The 22,754-nt window shown below is 40.1% G+C and overlaps 1 long non-coding RNA gene across 3 annotated transcripts in view; it reads right to left on the bottom strand.

The window, feature by feature from the left end:
- LOC108449596 overlaps positions 1-21,062 on the bottom strand; it is a 151,994-nt gene extending 130,932 nt beyond the window's left edge. For all 3 annotated transcript variants that reach the window (XR_001865821.1, XR_001865820.1, XR_001865822.1), the window contains exons 1-2: positions 19,992-21,062; positions 910-1,111 (exon numbers count right to left, since the gene is read on the bottom strand). This is a non-coding gene — a long non-coding RNA (uncharacterized LOC108449596). The remainder of the gene's footprint in view (positions 1-909; positions 1,112-19,991) is intronic.
- Positions 21,063-22,754: the final 1,692 nt, after the last annotated feature.

Genomic DNA, 22,754 nt, shown 5'->3' with positions numbered 1-22,754 from the left:
AAGAAGAAAAACACAGTAAACAAAAACCACTTTATTTGTATCTAGTAAAGTAAACAGTCATCAGTGTGAACACATATAGAGCCCAGATCTGGAAGGTAATAAAATATCTTTGCATAATTCCTTTTTAGCCAAGAAAGTTATTTAAAACCCTTAATGTGGGCCTCAGCCTTGAACTTGGAGACTTACTGAAGCAGAATCTGAAGACAAAATTCAAATATGAATTTTCTTCTCTTTAAAAATTGCCTTTTAGAGGTAGAACCTCAAAAGACTTGGAATTCTTACTCTGACCTCAAAAGACTTTAAAAAAATAGTTGCTTACTTAAACCACTGGAATGCACAGGAGCAAGTTTTCTCATGAGGTTCATGGTCAGCATAAAACCAGAAAGGAAGAAAAACCAGTCAAACATTTTAGACTGCTACAAGGCAGAGATTTAAGTTTTAAAGAAATATGAAAAAATGATTGTTTGGCTATGCTGTTGCTCATATTTCAGATGAGAACCCAGTTCCAAATTCAGCAAGACTAGGTCCCATCTCGTTGTCTGCCAAGGTCTATCCAACCTGCTGACCAGGGTGAACGTGGCCTTTCAAAGGAGAAAAGTGCTTTCCTATGATTCAGTGGCCTCTAATTCTGGCCGAGCTTGGAGAAACACCCTTACTGATTTTCTCTACTAGCATTTAGTTAGCTTTGGAGCTCATTATGTTTCCTGGCCAGTTTTCCATGTATATAGGGCCATCTGCCCTGAAAATCATAAGCACCAAGGAGCACTCTTCATTCTGCTCTCAGTAAAAGCTCTCTAAAATAAACACTCTAAGGAGAAGCAGTGAGAAAAGAGGAGCAGCCTAGAGAAAACAGAAAAAGAGATTAACATAAAAGTTAAAATAGGTGGGAACAAGAGAGAGACACCTCACCACAGAGTTCATGAACCATCAGAAGTGATTGTGCAATGCTGTTCTGAAGTCCAGCCAAGGAGAAGGATCAAAGTTCTCTTCTTTATAGCAGCAATTGGAGACCCAAGCTCTCCCAGTTTCCTTTTGCTTTAGGGACAAGTCCTGCCCACCATGGAAGTCTTCTCCAGGAGCTAACCAAGTCAGCACACTCTTGGCAGTTTTTCTGTACGAGGGATGAAGAGGACAATTCAGGGTGTTCTGTATGTATATGTTGTATTCAGCAGGTCCTCTGCCCGTGAAATACAAGAGGGTGGACAGGAGTAACCAGCTCACCTCTCTCCCTGTGATTTGAGTGTGTGTGTCTGATATGGGACTTGCACAGATGCCATGTGCTCCTGAATCTTTGCCACCTGTTGGGAGACCAAGTCTCCACCCCTGTGCTAAGCCTTCTCCCCTTTGGGCTTGGCAAAGGACATGTATTTCTCTTGTAACGAGTCTCCAAGAACGCAGAAAAGCAGCATCTATGTGCAGGGCCATATCTCCCAACTTCCCTAGACCTGCTCCCTAATTAAGCCTGCTTCACTCCTATGCCCCAGGTAGTCTAGGGTCATTAAGCCAGAGCTAGCTACTGTTCTTGCCAAAAATGCGTTCCTTTGCTCCAGGGGCCATAGACAGTAGCAGAAAGTTACGCCTCCTGGCTAACAGTGTTTTATTCAGTATGGACTATTGTTCTAGCTAGTGGTGTTTAAAGACTTAGCTTTCCTCTCACCAAAACTTGTTTTCCTCTGGATAGATCTGTTACATAAATGAGCATATTTGCCCATAGCACCACAAGAGACAGATATTTTTACTTTTCATTCACATCATTACTAGAGATGAGCACTTTTCCCATTGTGCACAAGGACTGTAATGATACTCAGAATCAGGCTAACAAAATCATCCATGATTCCTTTAAAAACAATGTCTCTATGGTATATCTATATCTATATCTATATCTGTATCTATATGCATTTACTGGCCCCTCAAAGGTCCTAAGAATAGGAAGTAAGCAAGTACTGCCCTTAGTGTTTTCCATCTAGAAGGCGAATCAAAAGGAACCAAATTACAGATATAAACAGTAGACCTTATCTACTTATATTGTTTGGCTACCTTCCAAATTCTTAAACATAACAATCCCAACAGTTAGAAATACTGTTATCTGTAAAGTGCCATGAACATTTATGGTGCTATATAAATGCATATTATTAATTAGTAACTACAATACTTAATGCCAACATTTTAAACATTTACATGAGCGGCCTCATGAATGACTGCACTGATCATTTTCCCCCAGCTCACAGTAAAATCAGCAAAACCAGTGAACCACAGCCAAAGACCTTTCTGGACATGACACAGTCTGGGGGACAGCTTTCCCTCTCCCCACATCCCTCCCTATTCTGTACTCCTTCAACCATCTGTCTTTGAGTCCTTGATGCTCCTGTTGCTCAAAATCTGGCCCCAGTCACAGGCCACAAGAGCCTGGTTACCAGGTGTGCTGAGCCCTGAGATGTGACTCAGTTCCAGCGCCCACAGTTTCTCCCTGAAGGAAGTTGTGATCAGTGGTGTAGGCAGTGATCAGAAACCTATTTATGCAAATTATTGTTTATTTAGTACTAAGAGCAAAGTGTCAGAGACAAAAGGATTTCAGAACAAGTGGGCTTAAAAATCTTTCTGTCCCCCAAAGCTACTGTGCAAAGTAGAACTCTTAATTTCTTGAAACTTGCTCTTTCTCCAGCTAGTACTTCTCACAGCAGTCAGTCTCCTAAGAGAGTGTTTACTTTGAGCCATATACTTAGACCCTCATCCTTAGCATTCAGAGTAAAGCACTCCCATCTGAAGCTGTATCAGTGATAATCAACAATCTGTTGTATTCACGTGTTAACGCATTAGTGGAATTTGATCCTGCCTGGTGGAGTCAATAGTGAAATGCTGAATTCATGAGAATACTTTGTTGACTGACAAATTTACAGTGTGAAAAATGTTGCACAAGGCTACAGAGCACAAATTCATCTGCTAGATCGTGGACTATTTTCTTTTCTACCATTTGCCTTCACTTGAGCTGTATTGTCCCACAGCCTCTATATCTTCATCTATTTTATAAACTGACCAGCAGCAAATCATCCACCAAATTCTCACCCAAGACCAAATTCTAGGTAGGAGATCCTACACTAAGCAGGACAAAGAGGAAGACCATGCTAAGACGTCTTCCTTGCAAACTGAGGTTCAAAATGGTCTCTGTTACCCAAGTGATTCTGTTTTGCCTAGAGGCATAGAGCACGGGTTTGCCCTGAGTACTGACTCTCCATTTTTCCAGGCTCTTCATCCTGTTCACACCACGGCTTTCCTTATTACACACAAATCCAGCCCCTCACTGAACAGAGCTTTTTCACAAAGAGCCCTTTCAAACTCTGCAGCAGCCCACTAGGGAGGCCTTCATGGTAAGACAGGTAGTCTAGCAAAGCCCCAGAGAAAAATGTTAACTACTATCAAGGAATTTGGCCACAGGATCAATAAATGGTGGAAGAGGGAAACTTGAAAAGATCAGAGGTGTGTAATGAAGAAAGAAAAGAGAGTCCTGAGAGGACCAGAGGGCTCCAACCTAGAGCCAGGCTCAAAGGTCTTTTCCAGCCTAGTTAATTTTGTGATTCTGTGATTCTATGGTTCTGTGATCCTGTGTGATTTTGGCATAGCCTTTGCCTGCTGACTGTACCAACCCTACAGCCTGTCTGTGCAGCATAAGGAGGCTATGAAGACCCTTTCCTTCTGTTCCCACCAAGCTTTGTGTCCGTGGTTCCTCTCCACCACCTCCTCCTTGACATCATTCCTCTTGGGCTGTTTGTTTCCCCCTCATGCCTGAGGCCCCAAATTTTCCACATCATTCAAGGGCCATTTGTATCAGGCCCTTGACAGGCACTGCCTGTTTAAGTGGAGAAGAAACGGGAGGGAAAGTAAAAGATGCATAATAAATCACAATGAACTCACAGGATTTTGATTGTGCAAGTAAGAGGAGTGTTCAGTCAACAGAGCCTGTAAAGTTATGATATCATGGCAATTTGTCCTGGAACAAAATGTCTCCCTAACATTGTCAGCTCAAGGTAATATTTGTACAGTCATGAAGTGTCATGCAGATTGCATGATGGAGTTGCGTAAGACAACTTTAATGGAGTCAGCTTTTTCTGAGATGTAATACATATATGTCAGGTTAATTTTAGCTAGATGAAAGGTAGATTTTTAAGAGCTCCTTCCTCCTGTGATGGTAAATGTTAACACTTAGCAGACTGATCATTAATAAGATATAATTATATATAATAATGGGGTTATATAAATACTGCAAGTAAAAAGCTGGGGAAACCCAGGGCAATGGCAAGTAGGAGTCCCAGAGATTTAGGCTGGTGTAGAGACAATGACATAGTGACAAGCAAAGTGCAGTGCATTGAGAAGACCCTGGGGCAAAAGGACATTTGTCTAATTTCAAGATATTCTCTGCAGATATTATTGCCTCTTTTTTTTCTGCCTAAAAATATACTTTGTTCCATGTAACAGGATTTGTGAAAAGACAGTAGAAACAATAGGCAAAATTTTGACAGTAAATTTTGAGGAGAACCATGAGAAAGTAAAAAGGAACTTCTTCCAGGAGGAAACAGATAAAAATAGGATGCTCAAATAGTCAGAAAAGGCACTGAGTTCTGGACAACTGTGACCTGCACAGTGTAACCACGAGACAGAATGGATAAGGAGTCATTTTGCCAGGATCTCTTATGGTGTGTTTAGATGGCATAATATGATTCCAACACATTTCTCAGATGCCTGAGCATATTTATCCTGGCCACTGTATGCTAATCACCTACATATTTACTATAGGCCCTCAGCCCAAACTATAGATACAGCAATTCCAGCCTACACTTCTCCTGAAAGCAGACAAGGTCCTTTTAAAATAATGTTGACACACATAGTGCCTAACTCCAACCATAGTCAGCAAAATGTTCTAGAGACTAGTCAGCAAATATTCTGGAGACAGTATTCAGAAAATAAAAAAAAAACCCCTTGGGTTAGTATTCAAAATTCAGCCTAGGCTTTGGAAAGAAGGCAAAGAAAACAAAGGAAACAAAGGAATAAATTAAGAAAGAAGGAAAGACTAGAAAGACAAAAAAAGGGGGGAAAAGGGAAAAAAAAAAGAAAAACAATAGAAAAGGAAAAAGAAATCTTCAGGTGGAGAAAAGGAAGTGTTCTAATCCTTTTCTGTCTCCAGGATTAATAATTTCAAAGTCAGTCTCAAATTTATGGAAGCTTTGAAAGCTCATTACTTTTTTTGTCAGCCAGTGGCCTCCAGTTTTGACAATACTGATCTGACAAGGGCGTGAAATTCTTGTTTGGAGGTCCCCCAAATTCTTGACTTTCAGGGTCATTATGGCAATAATGTAATTTATGGCAATAAAGTAACTCAGGGCTGTATCCTTTTTAATCGCCAGTGCAGTTTAATCTCTTATGCAGTTAACCATATACCTCAGAGATATTGTACCTCAAAAATAAATCCTGGAGGATTTGCACCCAGAGATATCTGGCACAAAATTAGATGTGGAGCAGCACAGGAGGAGAGGCTAAGAGGAACAAGAACAAATTGAGTGGGAGAAGGGGGTCAGAGGCAAGACACCTACCCAGCATGGGGGTAGGAGGAGGGAGATTATCTGGTGCAGAGCCAGTTCTTGTTCTGTTACACACCTATTATGCATGGTGCTGCTGACCTAAAGAGGATCTTTTGGTTTGAATGTTTTTATTTATCTGTTACAGGTAGGCCAAAATTCTACATGTGGAAATTTCTCCTGTGGCCAGTGCCACATCAGACTGATGGTTTGAGGAGAGTAGGTGCATCTTTAGATAGGTGTAAAGCTCTGTACAGCCTTTCCACCCCTTCTTCACTGGGACAGCCCTGTTGGCAGTAGTCTGGTTGGCTGTAACCCTGTAACCTACCCCTCAATTTCTCCCAAGGAAGTGTTATTCCTACTGTGTAGTACTCTTTTTTTTTGTTAGCTTACTCAGCTCCAGAATTTCTTCCTTGCCTAGACCCTTTGTCTGTGAACTCTCACTCCTCTGCCCCTAATCAAAATGTCATCTCAATAAATGTTTACCCTGTCTTGGTTATTATTATGTCTTGGTTACTGGTGAAATATTTCAGTATGTAAACAGTGTTCTCAAAACAAATTGTCTTCCAAAAGCATAAATACATGCTCTTTTCTTCCAACTCTGTCTGCTAGAATATCCACTCAGCAAAATACCTTGTTACTGTGTAAAAAATTGTTATCATACAAATAAACACATTTCTTTGTGGGCAATAGCAAATGTTCCTGTCTTACGTGTCTGTACACAAGGAGAGGATTTTAGCTTTCATTTCTACCATTTATGTTCTTTTACTCTTTCTACTGTTTAACAGATTGATCTATCATCTATCTATCAATCATCTATCTATCTATCTATCTATCTATGTGTCCTCTTTTAGCTTTAAAAGAAACCAGGTTTATGGTAAATTCCCTGACACCTGTACCATCTAGGAGCTTCTCCATCCCCTGAAATATGTCTTTAGGCATGTCCTAAAGGATTTTAGTCCCTGCTTCTTTCAACAACACACCTTCTTTGGAAAACTAAGTGCTTGACATACTTCTAACCCAGTACTTGTTTTCACACCATGGTTAAAAGTGTTGCAATTTGGAGCTTATTATTTTTCCTACACATGATATGCAAATATATACTGCAACGAAGATAAACACTTACTTTTCACCACAACACCCCCTGTTTTAATGCCAGTCTTTTCAGCAACGCCACTGCTCATGTACCGGTGCCAAGTGTAAATTTAGTTAATGAATGGACTGCCTTAGGTAGACACCCCTGGAGTGCTCTGCTGCAGTGAAGTCTATGAGGAATGCCTGGGGATAGTCTGCCCTGAGCCCAATTCACACATTTTCCTGCCTCTGAACTTTTTAGAGATATATTGCATTCTCCATCAGGTTCAGGCTACCAAATCACCATCTGCTCACTATAAAAGTCATAGTGGACTCAGATTTCATTTGGTTGGCAAATTCAAAACAGCCTTGTTGGGTTAATTCTGAGTCTTTCATTAGTCTCTGTCAAAGTTTTATTATGACTTCTGTGTATCTTGGTTTCTCACAAAGAGTTCCACTGAAGCTTCCTCCCAGACAGTTCTTCAGCATTAGATTAAAGTCACAATCTGTTCTACAATTAAATTTTCCTTTGTCAGTCAAATGCTAAAAACTCTTTTTTCTCTGAGTTCCAATTTTGGCATTTGAATTCTATACACTTAAAATTTTTATAGTGCAATTTCATACCTATAGTCCTCCACTTGAATTATCTGAAAGCGTTTAAATGTAGCAAGGATACCCTAGTCTGTTTTCATTTACTTCATTTTCTTTGAGCCTTTGCTTGCAGATAGAAAGTTAAGTATTATCCAAACTTCTCTAATCATCTTCTGTCTTTCCAAAGAGTTTCCATTTCAGTTGAAAAATACTTGGTTATGCCATTAAGATTATTTCTCTCTCTATGCTTGTCCTCCTCGTAGCATTTGCTGTCCAGCCATCTTTGCTTCTTCCTCTGACCCAATTCAAATTGCTTCCTCATCAGAGGTGATTTATTTCTACAGAGTTTCTCCCCATGACTCCCTGTGTATGGGATCACAAAGCACTTTAAAGATGAAATTCCCAATAAGGCAACAGTCACTTAAACCTGACAGACATGGTTTTGAAGTTTGTTCATTAATGTTCACTAATCCCCCACTAGCTCATGTCAAGAGAATATCTAGAGAACAAGGGTCAACCTCTGCAATATCACATTGTGATTATTGCATTTGGGACTTAAATGGGATTTTTTTAATATCTGAATTGTGACATGGTAAAAGAGGCCACCTTTGGGTAGCAGTTTTAGAAAGTAATTATGAGGCTGGCTGTCAATGAGATAAAAATAGTTGCAGACAGCTCTTTTATATGCAGGAAAAAGTCAATTTACGTGAACAAACAGATTAAACATCATAATCTTGCACAGGCCATGAGCAGGAGCACTGCTGTTTTATCACAACAAAAACAGGGAAGAAGAGGCCTTAGGAGTCAACTGCTCCAAAACTGCTTTGGGCGATGCATTTGAAGCCAAAGTTACATGATGTCCCATTCCTGAATGGTGGTATTTTTCTGTATTTGTTTATTTAAACAAATAATTGCCAAATTTGAGCCCTGCCAGAGAACAGCATGCAAAAGAACCCTCCCAAACCTGGCTCCACAGGGCAGGATAGATTTTGATCTATCACCATATCCCAACAGTCAGTGATGTTCCTGTAACACACTCCCTTCCTTCTCTCTGTTTGATGTTTTCCAAGGTGCTCATAGCATTTGGATCCTTTTTGGAATCACAGGGTGTTTAATGTACCAACCACGGGAATACATTTTGTTATGAATTTCCCTGCCCATTTATAGAATATATATACTGTCTGTTCTTGTAGTGTTAACAGGCTTCCTCAATAAATTAAAAAATAAATGTAGAAAAACAAAGCATTATCCTTCAATGACTTAATAAGATTTTGCATCATCATCACCATTATTATTATTATTATTAAAGTATCTCAGCAACAGAATAATAAAATTACACTGATGTGAGCAATTCACACAGCTTTGATTAAGGATGTGTCAGCACTTTCCTACATGAATCCTTCTTTTTGGTGGAATGAGAAGGAGTGGGAAAGAGATAAAAATCGCCTGCTGTAATTCTTTGTGGGCTGCTCTATAGCAGATGATGTTTTAACAGAGGAGCCGCTTTTTATTAATCTAGCTTTACAGAATAAATTAACCTGAAACATTTATGATCCTTATTTTTAGGACTGTCTTTACATTTAATTTGCAGGCCCCAGTGACTGCCTGACAGGTCAGTTAGTTTGGGGGCTGCAAGTCTGAGGGCATGTTTACTGATGGCCTGTGTGAAGTCATGGAAACCAGCATGATTTAGAGGTGGGATCAGGGTTTGCCCACAGCCATGTTCACTCATATCCATCTAAATCCAGGACAGAGTAAATCCTTCAGGGCAAAGTCTGTCACTTTAAACCACTGGTGCTCTAATACAGGCATAACAAAAACCTGTATAGGTGGAAAGTAAAGTCTGAAGTGGGTTCTGAGTTACACCATCCGTCTTCAGCTGCCTGACTTATCTGCCCTGATGTCTAAGAAGTAGACATTGGCTCTAGTAAAATAGCTCAGACACCCAGACTTCCCAACACAAGCAAGAACGAGATCAGACACCTCCTGAGGGCAATTCAGGGCTCCTGAATGGAGCTAAGCCAAGAGTTTTCTTGAGATCCTGGGTAGGAAATGGTTCCAGTGAGGGGAGGAGGACGCCTTAATCCAGGCCAAAAAAAAAAGCAGCAAAAGTTCTAGAGCATTGATGCCTCTTCTGAGAGTAGTGAAGAAAAAAACCCAATTAAAAAAAACAAAACAAAAAAACAAACCCCAAAACAATAACAAAATATCCTGAAGAAAAGACTCCATCCACTTTTCATATGGTAGTCTGATGGTTAAAGTACACTCCTAGGAATGGAGGGTCCAAGACCCGCTTCAACTTGGGGGGCTTCAGGCCTTCTTCTCCCACCTCTCCAAGGCATGGTCTGATCACCAGCCTCCAAAGCAAGCTGATGGCTTGCACATCTCCTGTCCACATGGCGCAGATGGCCCATCCAGAATGGCAACATGAAGCAAGCAAACAAGAAATAGCGTGACTTTGCAGCCATGTGGGTGAATTGTGGAATCCTTGGAAGTGTTCAAGGTGAGGCTGGATGGGGTTTTGAACGACCTGGTCTAGTGAAGATGTCCCTGCCCATGGCAGTGGGGTAGGAAGTAGATGATCGTTATGGTTCCTCCCAACCCAAACCATCCTAGGATTCTATGAAGTGTGCTATTGGGAGAAGAAAAACCTGATTTGGGCTTATTATGTTCTGACCCTACTTTCTACTGGGTAGTCTGTCAATAAAACCCATGAATAATCTGGGTTGTGAGTTAGTTAATCTTGCTGATTGGCAAACCTAGTTAAAGGTTCATGGAGTAAAATATATTGCAAGGCAAGTAAGGGTGCCAGTGGTTTGTCTGTTAGCATTTAGCATTTATATTAACTCCTAGTGGTAACAGATGAAGAGCCTGTGTCTATGCCAGTAAAATAAACAGTCCCACGGAGTGTTGCTGGACACCAGAAGTCCATCATCTCTACCATTTGATTATTGAACAGCTTGTGGAACATTTCTGGCCTGTGACAAGTAAAACATTCCTAGATTTAGAACAGCCCACTGCCTACTTCCAACAGGCAGCCTGGATGCAACCACCCCCTCTCTTAGAAAGGAAAAGAGTTTAATAACAGGGGATCCATGCCAGCATATTGTAGTAGGCAGGATTTTAGTGCTAGAGGTGTTTCCAGCAGGACTTTTTCAGTGTGCAAGACACTGTACAAACAATTAATAGGTTGTCTCTGAATAGGCAGAGACTCTGTTCTTAAACAGGCTCCAGTTCAGCTGTGTTCTAATAGTTCTCAATTTACAGATGGCTCTTCAAAATAAATTTCACGTGCTGGATTGCAGCAATCTTCTGTGCCTATGAAACAGTCATGCAGTAAAAAGAGCTCATGAAAAAATGGATCACTGTAATGTGTCCTTTTAAAAGGAAAAGGGTGGAAATTCAAGATGAACAGATATTGCCTTGGAAGAACACAATTGCAGCGGCTGCCCCACATGCAGTGCTGCCAGTAAGGATGGACATCTTAAAACCACAGTCTGAATTACTCTTCTGTACTGAGTGGTGTGTTATTACATATGCAACAGAGCTTGTGGGCAACACAGAGGAATCATGGAAGTATTTTAAGCAGTGGTTTTCACAATTTATGGCTGTGACAGATACAAAGCTAATGAACAACATAGGGAAAGTGACCTTAACTCTTTCATAGATACTGATCCAAGACTTTTTTGGCAGAGAAAGGAGTCTTTTCCCTAAGCCTCTATGAAGATTTGAGGTAAAAAATTTCTTAGGGGTAACAACAAAAAAGTACTTATTTTTACCTTGCATATAAGAAGGAAAATATTAACACATACTTAAAGTCCAGGAGTGGAGTCTCAGTAAGGAACAGAAGGCAGTTGTTTCAAAAATCCGTGTACCTACACTTTGACAGGTAAATACACATCCTGATTTTCAGGAGGGTTTTCGCTGGCCTGCAGGGCCAAAATCTGATTTACAGAGCAGATGATTTGGTCCATCACATCTTCCCAGATGACTCTGGGGATCTAAAGGGATCCCATGGCTCAGAGTCTACAGGCAGAGTCATGCAGCTTATCAGTGAAAAATCATAGTACAGATCCTTCTAAAGAGGGCCATTGAAGACATAAATAATTGGATATACAAGTGGAAGGACAGACGAGAAGGAGCACAGTGCTTGGGAGCTGGCAAGGAAAGCTTTGTGAGATATGCAGGGACTGCCACAGTGTTGGGTTACCTGACCCAGAGATGTCTCATCTCTGACAAAAAAATCCCGTTTTTTATGAACCCAACCACATGTTGCATTTCAAGAGAGTAAAATACACAACTGCTGTATTCCTCCAAGCTGCATAAAATGTGAAAAAGAAAACACACAACAATACAGGTGTTTTTTCCATTGGCTGGTAATATTAGTCTCAGTTGAGTAACTAGCAGGTCAACTTCTCACTTTTAGCATCCATTAGTAGCATCATTGTAGTATTTTCATCTGAAAAGCAATTGTTTTCAGCAACAGACATTGGTCTGGTCTCTTTAATATCAGTAGCAAGCATAGAAAGAGTTCATAGATTTAAAACTGCCTCTCTGAATGTGGCAAACCATACCTAGGATACCGCCCTAAATAAAAAAGATGAATGTCCTGAAGCATATGATAGACTCATTTCCCATGCTGAGAAGATGCAATCTTCACTCGAAGAGGAAGAGGATTTTGTTTTCTTTGTTTTTGTTCCAAGTGACATAGTAACATCTACCTGAAAGCAGGCAGTAATTGCGACTGATACATATCAGGGTAAGTAACATTATACAACAGGATTTGACGCAGCACAGAGGAAACTCGGTCATTTTGTTAAGAGCTGGGTGGTTACCAAAAATGCGTACAATAATTTAGGGGCAGGATTCTTGTCTGGCCCTATGTCCTTCCAGATAACTGTGTTACAGAACAGTTAGTTGCACCCAGAATTGTGCAGACTGTGGACTTTTTAATTCTTTTTAATTCAAAGGCTGAACTTTAATGTTTTGCACAGTTGTCTCACATCAACCCCAAATGTATTTGCCTGTGTAATTGCTTAATAAAATCAAATAACTAAGTATCACTGGGAGGAGGGGTGTTGTAAGACTAAGACATCTTGTTCTACTTGAAACAAAACCTTTTACTTCGTTTTACTAATATTTTACTTACATTTTATTTCATGTTCTTAGTTTTACATTTTTTTCCAATTTTCTAATTTTCATTTGTTTTAAACTGAAAAATCCAAATGTTTCAATCACCTCTAAATCTCTTTGTTTTCTTGCTCAACTGAAACTAATCCACAGATTTAATTTTAATTTTAAAATAAATTCTGTAACTCTACAGCAAGGTATGTTTTTGGGGGACAGATTCACAAGCCATCCTATGCAGTCCCATCCATGGTCCTGAGGGCTTTGGAGATGGCAAAGCCTTGCAGGGTGTGAGACAGCTGAGGGATGGGAAGGACTTGGAGCAGCTGGTGCCCAGTCCGTGAAGCAGCAACCCCCAGGTCCCATCACAGTGTGCTGCAGCCCTCAGGATTGCTCTCCCTGCAGCGAGAGCAGCTTGCCAGACTCATCCCTGTTGTGGTGTTTGGGCAGATTCCTGTTTCTGAGGAAAGAGCTTGATGGTACAAGTCTCTTCCTTCTCCTGACCATTGCTTTTATAAATGCCTACATTTCGCAATGAATTCTGAATTATCTTCTAAAATTATACATGGCATCTCTTACCTGGCACTGATGTCAGCATAGCACACGTTTGCCACAGGAACCTGAAGAACACTCTGAACTCCGACAAGGGGAAAATCATCTTATTTCAGTGTTAATGTCAAACCTGCAGCAGTTATGTGGTTTCTACAGGTGGCTGCCAGATGAAACAGCTGCCTCCCTCTCTCCTGCAAGCTTGGATGCAACTCCCCAAGATTCACCAGGATCTAATCACCTGGGGCCATCCAAGGAGGATCCAAATATCCCAAGGCTTTCTTTGCAGTCCATCACTCAGCCCACCTACTGGCTGAAATTCCCTGGAGACAGAGGAGGCAAGCCCAGACCTTCCTGTGCTTCTTCCTCCTGTCACTCCTCCTGAACCAGCAAGAAAATATTCTTTAAAAACTCAAATATGTTTCAATGCTCAGCTACAACAAAATCACCCCTGTTGTCACAAGCCTGGGGCAGGCTTCAAAGAGGACTTCAGTAGTCCCCACACAGAAATGGCATCCTTTGAAATAAAAACATAGAAAACACCTTAGGTAGTAATTTTGATATTTTACAACCATTTCAGTCATCTGTTCTGCATCATTTTTTTATGTCAATTAGCTAGAAGTAGATAGTCCTGACAGACGGTGATGGTTCCTGAAACAGACTGGTCCCTCGAGTATTTCATGCATAGTTCTGTGGTTCTGTCTGACTTCTGGTACATTCAAAACACTTAAATGAATGAGGAAAATGCTGTTTCGACATTTGCTTTTAACATATTTCTTTGAAACAATAAATTTTTTTAAGGGTGGGGACAGACCCCTTTGTTCTCTGTTTACACAGCACCTCTTTCAGTGTTGCTACATACACATGTTGGCTCCACTTACTACTGGTCTCATTTACTATTTGAGTTTGTGTTTGATGATGATCTTTTAGTGCATTTAACATGCCTTGATATGGACTACACTGTTCTATTATCATTTACTACTCCATCCATGCAGTAATAGCATATCATCTCATTTAAACAGGACTATCTCAACCAAAAGGTGCCAAAATTTTAATGCAGAAATAGGAGATTAACCACATAAGGGAGAAAACAAGGTTTAAAACACCAAAAGATCATTACAGATAATTTTAGGACTGCCAGAAGTGAAGAACTTTCTTCACTTGAACACTTTCATGTTGTGCAGTCACTCGTGTAGAAACAAAGAATATGTAACTAAATATAGTGAATAAACCTTGAGTAGGTTCCCAGTTGTGAAAGCTGACAAACACCTCCAGATCCTTACATTCACAAGTTACATGTTTTTATTCTTCACCAGAACCAACAAGTTATGGTCAAAAACATGAAAAAAAAAGGAACAAAATAATAAAAAAATTCTAGGCTTCATGCTGTGACAAATTTGTAAATTCTAGTTTTTAAGGGCACAAGAGTCCATCTGCAATCACCTGAACAGATCCTTTACACACCACAGGATTTCTCTAGACTAATTTCTGATTGAGGTCCAGTTGTGAAAATAGAGCTGTTCACAACTGTTTTAAATCTGCTTTACCATTATTTGCAAATCACTTAAAAGTTCCCAGCAGTATTCCCTGAAATAGAAGAAATTCAGAGCTACTGCTAGATCAGCTTTTTTTGTAATGTTCTTGGAGCAGCCCATGTATCTGCAGCAGTCCTCCAAATACAGCAGGTAAAAATTAATAAGCTGTGTCAAAGGAGGTTTACAAAACTGAAGAGGGACTTTTCACAAGGGCTTGCAGTGATAGACAAGGGGCAGTGTCCTTAAGCTGAAGAAGGACAGGTTTAGACTAGATATTAGGAAGAAATGTTTTACTGTGAGGATGGTGAGGGACTGGAACAGGTTGCCCAGAGAGATTGTGGGTTCCCCATTCCTGGAAGTGTTCAAGACCAGACTGGATGGGGCTCTGAATAACCTCGTCTAGTGGAAGATTCCCTGCCCACTACAGTGAGGTTAGAACTAGATGATCTTTAAGGTCTCTTCCAGCCCAAACCATCCAATTATTCTATGATTCTATATCTTCTATTTTAATTAAAAGATCCTAATGATGGACTATCCACAACAATCTTAGGAAGCTTTGTCTCTTCTTGAATTACTATCACTGTTAGAAATATGTCCATTATTTTCAGTTTTAAATTTGTCTAGTGTCAATATTCAGGCTTCAAATCCCATCAAACATTTGAATGCTGGATTGAAAAGCTCTTTGTTTTCAAATACTGCTCCCCATGTTCATCACCACTACTGTGCATGTGATCAATCGATAATGTAACCTTCCATGTATAAACAGATGAAATGTGCAAGACATAAAAAGTGCTCAGTGTCTACTGATCACCCATTGTTAAAAGGGGTTTTCAAGAAAAAACCTGAACACAAATCCATCAATACCTTCACTGAGCCCTGTGCTCCATTGCTTGGTAGTTTGCCAAGAATGTGTTAACATACCTGTTTCCATATGAGCAATAACTCCTGTGATGGGAGTGTTTGAAATGTCCTGACAGGAAAGCTTGAACTGCAGCCAAAGGAAGCTTTCACTTCCAAAAGGCTGGGATTTGTGAGCTCCTGTGGTGAATTTAGTTACACATGGTGAGCCGTTCAGACTTGTCACCCATCAGATAATGAAAGCAAATGAGGAGTCCCAGTCAGCACTAGGGCCAACCTCCAACATTTGGAAAAACATCTAAACTCCCTCCAAATTTCTGATGGGATTGGAGGCAGGAGGTATGTCCACAGCAAGGGTGTCAATTGGAGGCCCATTTCTACATTAGACTTTTTGAAGTTACCAGGAAATGCAAATAGGCATGAAGCAGAGTACGTGATTCGTGTTACGGTCAACATTTGCATAACGCAGTTACGCACGTCTGTGTGCATGGGTGTATAGCAAGCACAGCTAATAGTCTGTAATTATGCCTTGGAAAATACACACTCCAAGGAATTTCCAAAGAGTCTGACCTGGCAGAAAATGCAGTCCCAGGAGATCTGCAGCAGTTTGCTGAGAAAATCCCAACATACAGTGGAGCTGCATGGTAAGAACTGGGCCGGTCAGATAAATCTGATGGGACTCTGCTTTTTCCCTGATTGAACATGCATACAATAACCCCTTGGCGCATGTACAAATTTTTAATTTGGGTTCCTCAGATATGGCCATATGCAACACTGACTTTCAAAAATGTCTCTGCCAGTAAAAATCAGCTGCTAAAGTATTCCTGGAAAGTAAAGTGGCACAATCCTTAAACAAAAGGGAATTAATTAAAAAAAAACCCCTGTGCCTGGCAATGGCCACCTTTATAAAAAATGCTGAGATGCTCTCACAAAAAAAAATCTGAATTTTATTTGGTCTCTAGAAATTTCCTTAGCTTTACAATGTGAAAACAAAAGCTGATTCTCTGCTTATATGTGTCTACTTTTTACAAGGGTATGTGGTGATAGACAAGGGGTAATGGCTTCAAAGTGGAAGAGAGATGATCTATATTAGATATTAGGAAGATATTCTTTACCCAGAGGTGTTGAGGCACTGGGACAGGTTGCCCAGAGAAGTTGTGGATACCCCCTCCCTGGAAGAGTTCAAGGCCAGTTTGGATAGGGCTTTCAACATCCAGGTCCAGTGGAAGAAGTTGCTGCCATGGCAGGGTGGTTGGAACCAGATGGTCTTTAAGGTCCCCTCCATTACAAACCTTTCTATGGTTCTATACTATTTCTTAAAAGCATGATAATAAAGCTGTAGTAAAATATTCTGCCACTGATGTGGCTGCTCTGTAAATGCCTGTCACTACTGACTTTAATTTTACCTGAGCAAGTCTTTGGGTTATAAAAGAATCTAAAAATACACCGAATTTTTCCCTTTTTGCTTATAGTGAACTAGATTCTTTATTAGAATAAGAAAACAATATCACCCTTAAATCTATAGGGTTTTTTTATTTTTACTCTGTTTTAGAGTTTTGATGTAGAATAATTCCCAGACCCTTTCTGTTCCCTAAGTTACCCCCACACTGATGTCTTTCTCTCATGCTTTCCAGACAGCCAGGTTTTACTTCCGTCAGGACTTATGATTTCTCAAGCCTTCTTCATTTTGACAGGATTTTGTTTAAATCTGTGGACCTTTTCCTGGATATTTCATCCCAGATACAAGTTAATTTCATGTAATGCAGTAGACATCTTAACAAGTCTTCTATATCTGAGAATAAGTGGCTATTTTTGTATTTTTCATCTTGGAAATTATAGGTACTAAGATATCATTAAGGCGGGTAAACCTAGTGACCAGGCAGAGCAAGGAAGGAGCTTGTTTTACTCTCGGATGTGTAGCGGTGTTGCAGCAAGTGAGCGAGAAGACACATAAACACACAAACCACCCCACAATCCATGATGTGCATGATGTAGGAGGGAGAGCTGAGCTCTCTGAAGGATGGAGTGTTAAGCAGGGGACTGGAGACCAAGGATCTGATCCATGGATCAGAAGCAGCTGTCTTCATTATCTCTGTGCTCCTGCTTTACTGCAACTGGCTCCAAGGAAGTCACAACTTCTGCATGCCAAAGTGACTGATGGGTTGAAGCAATTTGCAGTGTGCCATCAGCTAATGAGGAGAGAATAACTGTCTTGGACCATTTAATGACAATATTATGGCTGACTTTATAAAATCTGAGTTTTGAGGAGAAAAAAGCCGAATACAATCATCATTGGTGTACTGCCCTTGTCTTGGAAATGTCACATTTCTCTTCAGCAGTAATTGTGTCTTTTTTTTTTTTTTCTTTTCCAGAACAGACAGACTAAAAAATATTTTTCTGGTGCTCTAGATGTTATTACAGACAGATATTTCCAGATTGTTCTCACGAGAACTGTTGAGACCCCCTTCTTTTGTTGTTTAATTTTGTCATCTGTACCATTTTTTTCTGCTTTTTGCTCTGCCCCAGATTTTTAATGTTGCCAAACTTGTGTATGTCTGCAAAATATTCCTGTCTGATGAAGACTGAGCTACTTACATTATTTTTATGTTAAAACTCATTCAATTTGCACAGAACAGTGACTGTGGAAATAAGCATCCTTTTGCTTAATGAGTCAACATTAGGCCTTTATATATTTAGTTGCTCTGTGTTTGAAGATAATGAAAGAAAAGTGTATCATGACAGACGATCTTGACTTCCTTAGGGATAGGGGGCTCTGAAAGATTAATTTGATACAGCATACAACATTCATTACAGAATGAACTGCACCTTTTTAGTCTCTGGCTTGGCGAAGTTGGAGGAATTAATTTATTTTTAATCCTTATTATATGTCTCAGACACCTAGTATACTGAATACAACTTCCTTCCCATGACAGCCGCACAGGAATAATTAAACATACCAGAAAATACACAGAAATGTACACAAATTCACTGAAAACAAATGGAGTAACAGTTGTTTTTACTCTTAATATAGTCTCTTACTTCATGATGTGATAAGGTGACATGATGCTTCCTCACTGTGTTTCTCTCTTTGTGGAGTTAATAATTTTTGATATGGGTCTTGTGTATCAACAATACTTTTAGCTGATTATCCTGTAACCAAATGGAATTTGTTGTTATTATTGAAAAGCCTACCTTTTTTTGTATTAGACACCTTTTCTGCAAGGTCAGGTGAGCTTCAGCATGACAAAGAGTTCCCAGAGTGGATTGCACAGCACCAGATGAAAATATGCAAAGAACTTTGGCATCTCTGGTACACTGGATACACAGAACGAGAAGAAGCCATTGCAAAGAAGGTAGCCCATTGCCTGGAAAGGTTTGTTAGCACATTTCAAGTCGGTGTGAAACTGTGATTCACCTTCATTAGCTTGTGCCCAGAGGGGCTCTGCATTGCACAAAGGTGTGACTTGCTAGACTAGAAACCACAGGCTATGACAGGCCAAACTCTCAGGTTATATCTCATTCTAATCAAAAGTATGATGGAAGTGCATGCCGACATAACCAACTGAGCTTTCAACACTTTCATTTGCCTTCAGAAAAAGATCCAGCACAAATTTTGTGAGATTTGGACAGACCTTCCCTCCAAAGTCTCAAGAGCAAGACTTTTCCTGCAAAATTTACAATGGAAGGTGCAATGCCTCTTTCCTGGAAAATCTCCAGCCAAAATGTGCAGACTCTAAAGATCACAGATAGGCTCATGGATGCAAATATGAACCTCTCAAAAATGTGATTCTGCTCCTAATAAGTTCAGACTCACCTCTAATTCAGATGAAAGCTTCACCTTAGGGTGTTTATCCAAATTACATTGCAGTGACAGTTATTCAGTGTCATAAGAGTTTTGCATTTACCTTTTATATTAAAAAAGGAGCAAATATCTCTTTTGCATATACCTTTTATGTTGGAAAGGATCTTCAAGATAACATTGCTAACTATTGCAGCACCAGTTCAAAGCCCAGCTGACAGCCTACTACAAACACAGAAAAGCTGTAGCCTTTTGAAAATAAATGACAGTGTAAACAGACAAGACAAACACAGTTGTGGGAGTAGAGCATTAGCAAAGATGTGACCTGCAGGGCCATATTGGACAGGAACAGAGAGGATGAGACTCTAGGAACAAAGTCCATTGAAGTCAAAGTGTTTTCACACAGTGTTGCATGACATCAGGATTTTAGCCCAGATGGATCTAGAAAAAATGGAGTGTCCAATATTTACTCCACTCTTTCAAGGCTGAGGAGCATAATGGCTTTAGAATTTCTGTGTTCTTCATTTGTTCTGATTAGGCAAACCAGAAGCTATGTAAAGTAAAAGAGACAGCAAGCCAGTTAGTGTACACCAGTGGATGCATGCCAATGTATTTCTGTTGATTTCTACTTTGTTGCCCAAAATTGTATGTCCCAAGATTCTCAGTCAGCAAGTCCATAATGCCAGTGAATCAGGTGTTATGAACTTTGAGGTTTCAGTATTACCAGCTAAAAATGATAACTCCTTCAACTCCAAGAGCATTTAAGGACCTTTTACCTTGCTACTTATATTTGAAGTTTTAGGATTGATTTAAGCTATATTGTCAAGCTCTTCTCCATAAAAAACCCCAAGCCAACAACCTGAACCATATTTAGAAATGTGAGATTCTTACCTCCTGCGGAATTTCAGTATCCTGGCCTTGAAGAGAAAATTGAAATGTCACAAAGTGGAGAAATGGCAGCTGCCCTGATGAGGCAGGGGAGTTCAGTAAAGCAGTAACAGCAGTGGAAGATTCTACATTGAGTAGAAATAGAGCAGGAAGATCACAGGTTTGGTTTTGGCACCAGGAGCGGTTTAGGAGTTCTCTGATGTCCTAAGGCTGAATCAGCTGCCCATGTGAGCAACCAAGTCCTTCTTCCCAAACACCTTCCTTAATCCTCTTCCTTTGCTGAAACATTTGATTTGGTGCAAGTTTGTCAAGAAAACTGAAGAAACTTCACATACAATTTAGAGATTTTTGCTTTTCCTGGTTTTTTTGCTGGGAAAGAAGGCTTATGCTAACTTTTTGAAAGCATTTTGATGACAATTCTATGATTCTATGATTTTGTCCAGCTTCACCCAAATCTGATACTAGGGTAGAGTTCTTAATGGAAATTACTTTTTACAAGAGGCCTGTACAAAACATATATTGAGGTTGCATGTAGCCTAGAAAACCACTTTTTCAGTCCACCACATTCAGAGGAACATGGCATTTATTTCAGGTTGTTTTTTAAAGTGTTGGCTGTTCAGTCACCCATGCAGATCTTGATGATTTGTAACATCTGTTGTCTTTTCCGGAAAAAAATGGAATGGAGAAAAAAGTATTGTGGCTCAATCAAAGGCCACTTCATTGGTCTGCTACTTGTGGAACTTTGAACTACCATCTTCCATGTGTTACAGTCAGCAGAATGCTAAAATATCCAACTATGACACACACAACTTTTCTCCTAACTGCTTGAGTCCACTTGCAGAATGAAAGGGCAAATTAGCATCTCCATGAGCCTTATGAGACCTAAGATACATAGACAATAAAAAAGATCATTGCGTGGTAACAAAAATTAAGCATTTGTCTATTCAGAGATCACTGTATTCTACAGTGCAGCAATTTCACTCGGGATCAGGTGCCTCAGGCTATGTGGTTGCTGGGTAAAAAGCAACTCCACACCTTATGAAAGCATGTAACCTTGTATGACAAATGGGAAATTATTACACAATAATTATATGCTCTTGCAAGACCTGGTTGCTGGTACCTATCATTCCAAAGTATATCTTCTAAGATTGCTATCAGGTGGCTCACACTATAACAGTCCCTCCACTTGTGCCCTCCCTTTGAAACCTGCAGTGTGAGGATTTTCACTAGCCTTTCTCCACAGACTCTCTTCAAAGGATCTCAAAGCACCTGCAGAAGACTCTAGTGCCTGCCAGCTGGCTGAACTGGGTGTAAAGGACACAACTGAGGTTTCAAAGATCTGTCTCCATATCTTCTCTTTCCTCTCTAACATTGAAAAAAATATTTCTGTTTGAGCTTTCTCATCTAGGTCTGTCCACCAGGACAGAGAATTATCTTTTATTACACGACATTTCTAGTACCTAGAACAACACTGTCCTAAACTCAATCATACACAAAATTCTTATTGTGCTATGGAAAAGGAATAGTAACAAACTCATTGCTATTTGCAGCTGCACATATTTGTGTCAGAGGGGCTCATCATCACTATCCGATTAAATTGGGTTGCTGCTAATCAGAGGCAATGAAGTTGTTGAGGGAGTAGTGCTGACGTGGGGAAAGAATGTGATTAAATATCATTAGCCATTCTGTTATGATATCAGAACAGGTTCTCTGCCTAAGCCAGGTTAACTCCCACTTTCCCATTGATGCACTGGAGGATATTTTCTGACAGATTCAGCCATATGGCTTTCATTCACTACAACTCTTCCTCCTTGTGTGAGCACTTTTCTTACCAGTCTGACATATCTAGTCAAGACATGCAGAAGCAACTGGCACATTTTCCACATACACAATCTATTTCAAAATACTTCAAAGTCTTTTGAATTCTTATTAATTTCGTGAGGGGGGTTTTGATGATTTTTGTTTTTCATTTAATGAGCTGGGCTTAGTCTGATCTTCCAAAGGTCGAGGAAGGAGTGACATTTGTGGCATTTGCCCTTTTTACATCCTGGCACTTTATTAGATAGATCCTCTAAGAAACATGGATTTCAGCTCAAAGGATACAGCTAGGGTCAGGGCCCTGTAGTGCTAGACACCATATACACAGAGTAATTACAGTTCCCATCCTTCATAAATTGCAATGGAGCACCAAAAAAAAAAAAGGTCATGGAAGGGAAGAGGTTCAACACAATAAGGAATATTGGAGTATTTGTCGTTACACAGCAGCTCAGGGGCCTAATCCAAAACAAGTCAATGTTTTGAATGAAAGAGGACTCACTCAGTTCTCCCCACGTGCCACAATGGGGTGGCTTTTCTCAAATCTAAACCAGCTCTGTGCCACTTGTTGGTGGCAGAGCAGGGAAAACTGGGTGCCAGCCAAGTGCACTGTTGGTACTGTGTTTGCAGGAGGGCTTGAGGGCAAACCACTCTCTTCTTCAGATTGTTGTTTTGATAAAGAACATCACTTATCTATTACATCTGTGCTTCTTGTTCATGGTAGCTAACAACACATAATCCAATTATTTTATACATAAGCATCTGAGTATGTACATTTGCTATGTATTTAATGGAATAGGTGTTACAGTTGACAGAGTCACATGTGATCTTTAAGTTCCTATTTGCTCAGTTCCTACGTTATTCCTTTCCTTGCAATCTGTATTGGATCTTATGTTAAAAGAGCATGATGGTTGGGAGCAATAAAATTCACCAAGGAATCAAGCTGGCAAT

This window comes from Corvus brachyrhynchos, unplaced genomic scaffold (assembly GCF_000691975.1).
Source record: "Corvus brachyrhynchos isolate BGI_N302 unplaced genomic scaffold, ASM69197v1 scaffold28, whole genome shotgun sequence".
Lineage (NCBI taxonomy): Eukaryota > Metazoa > Chordata > Aves > Passeriformes > Corvidae > Corvus > Corvus brachyrhynchos.
This window is presented reverse-complemented; position numbering and strand designations above follow the sequence as displayed.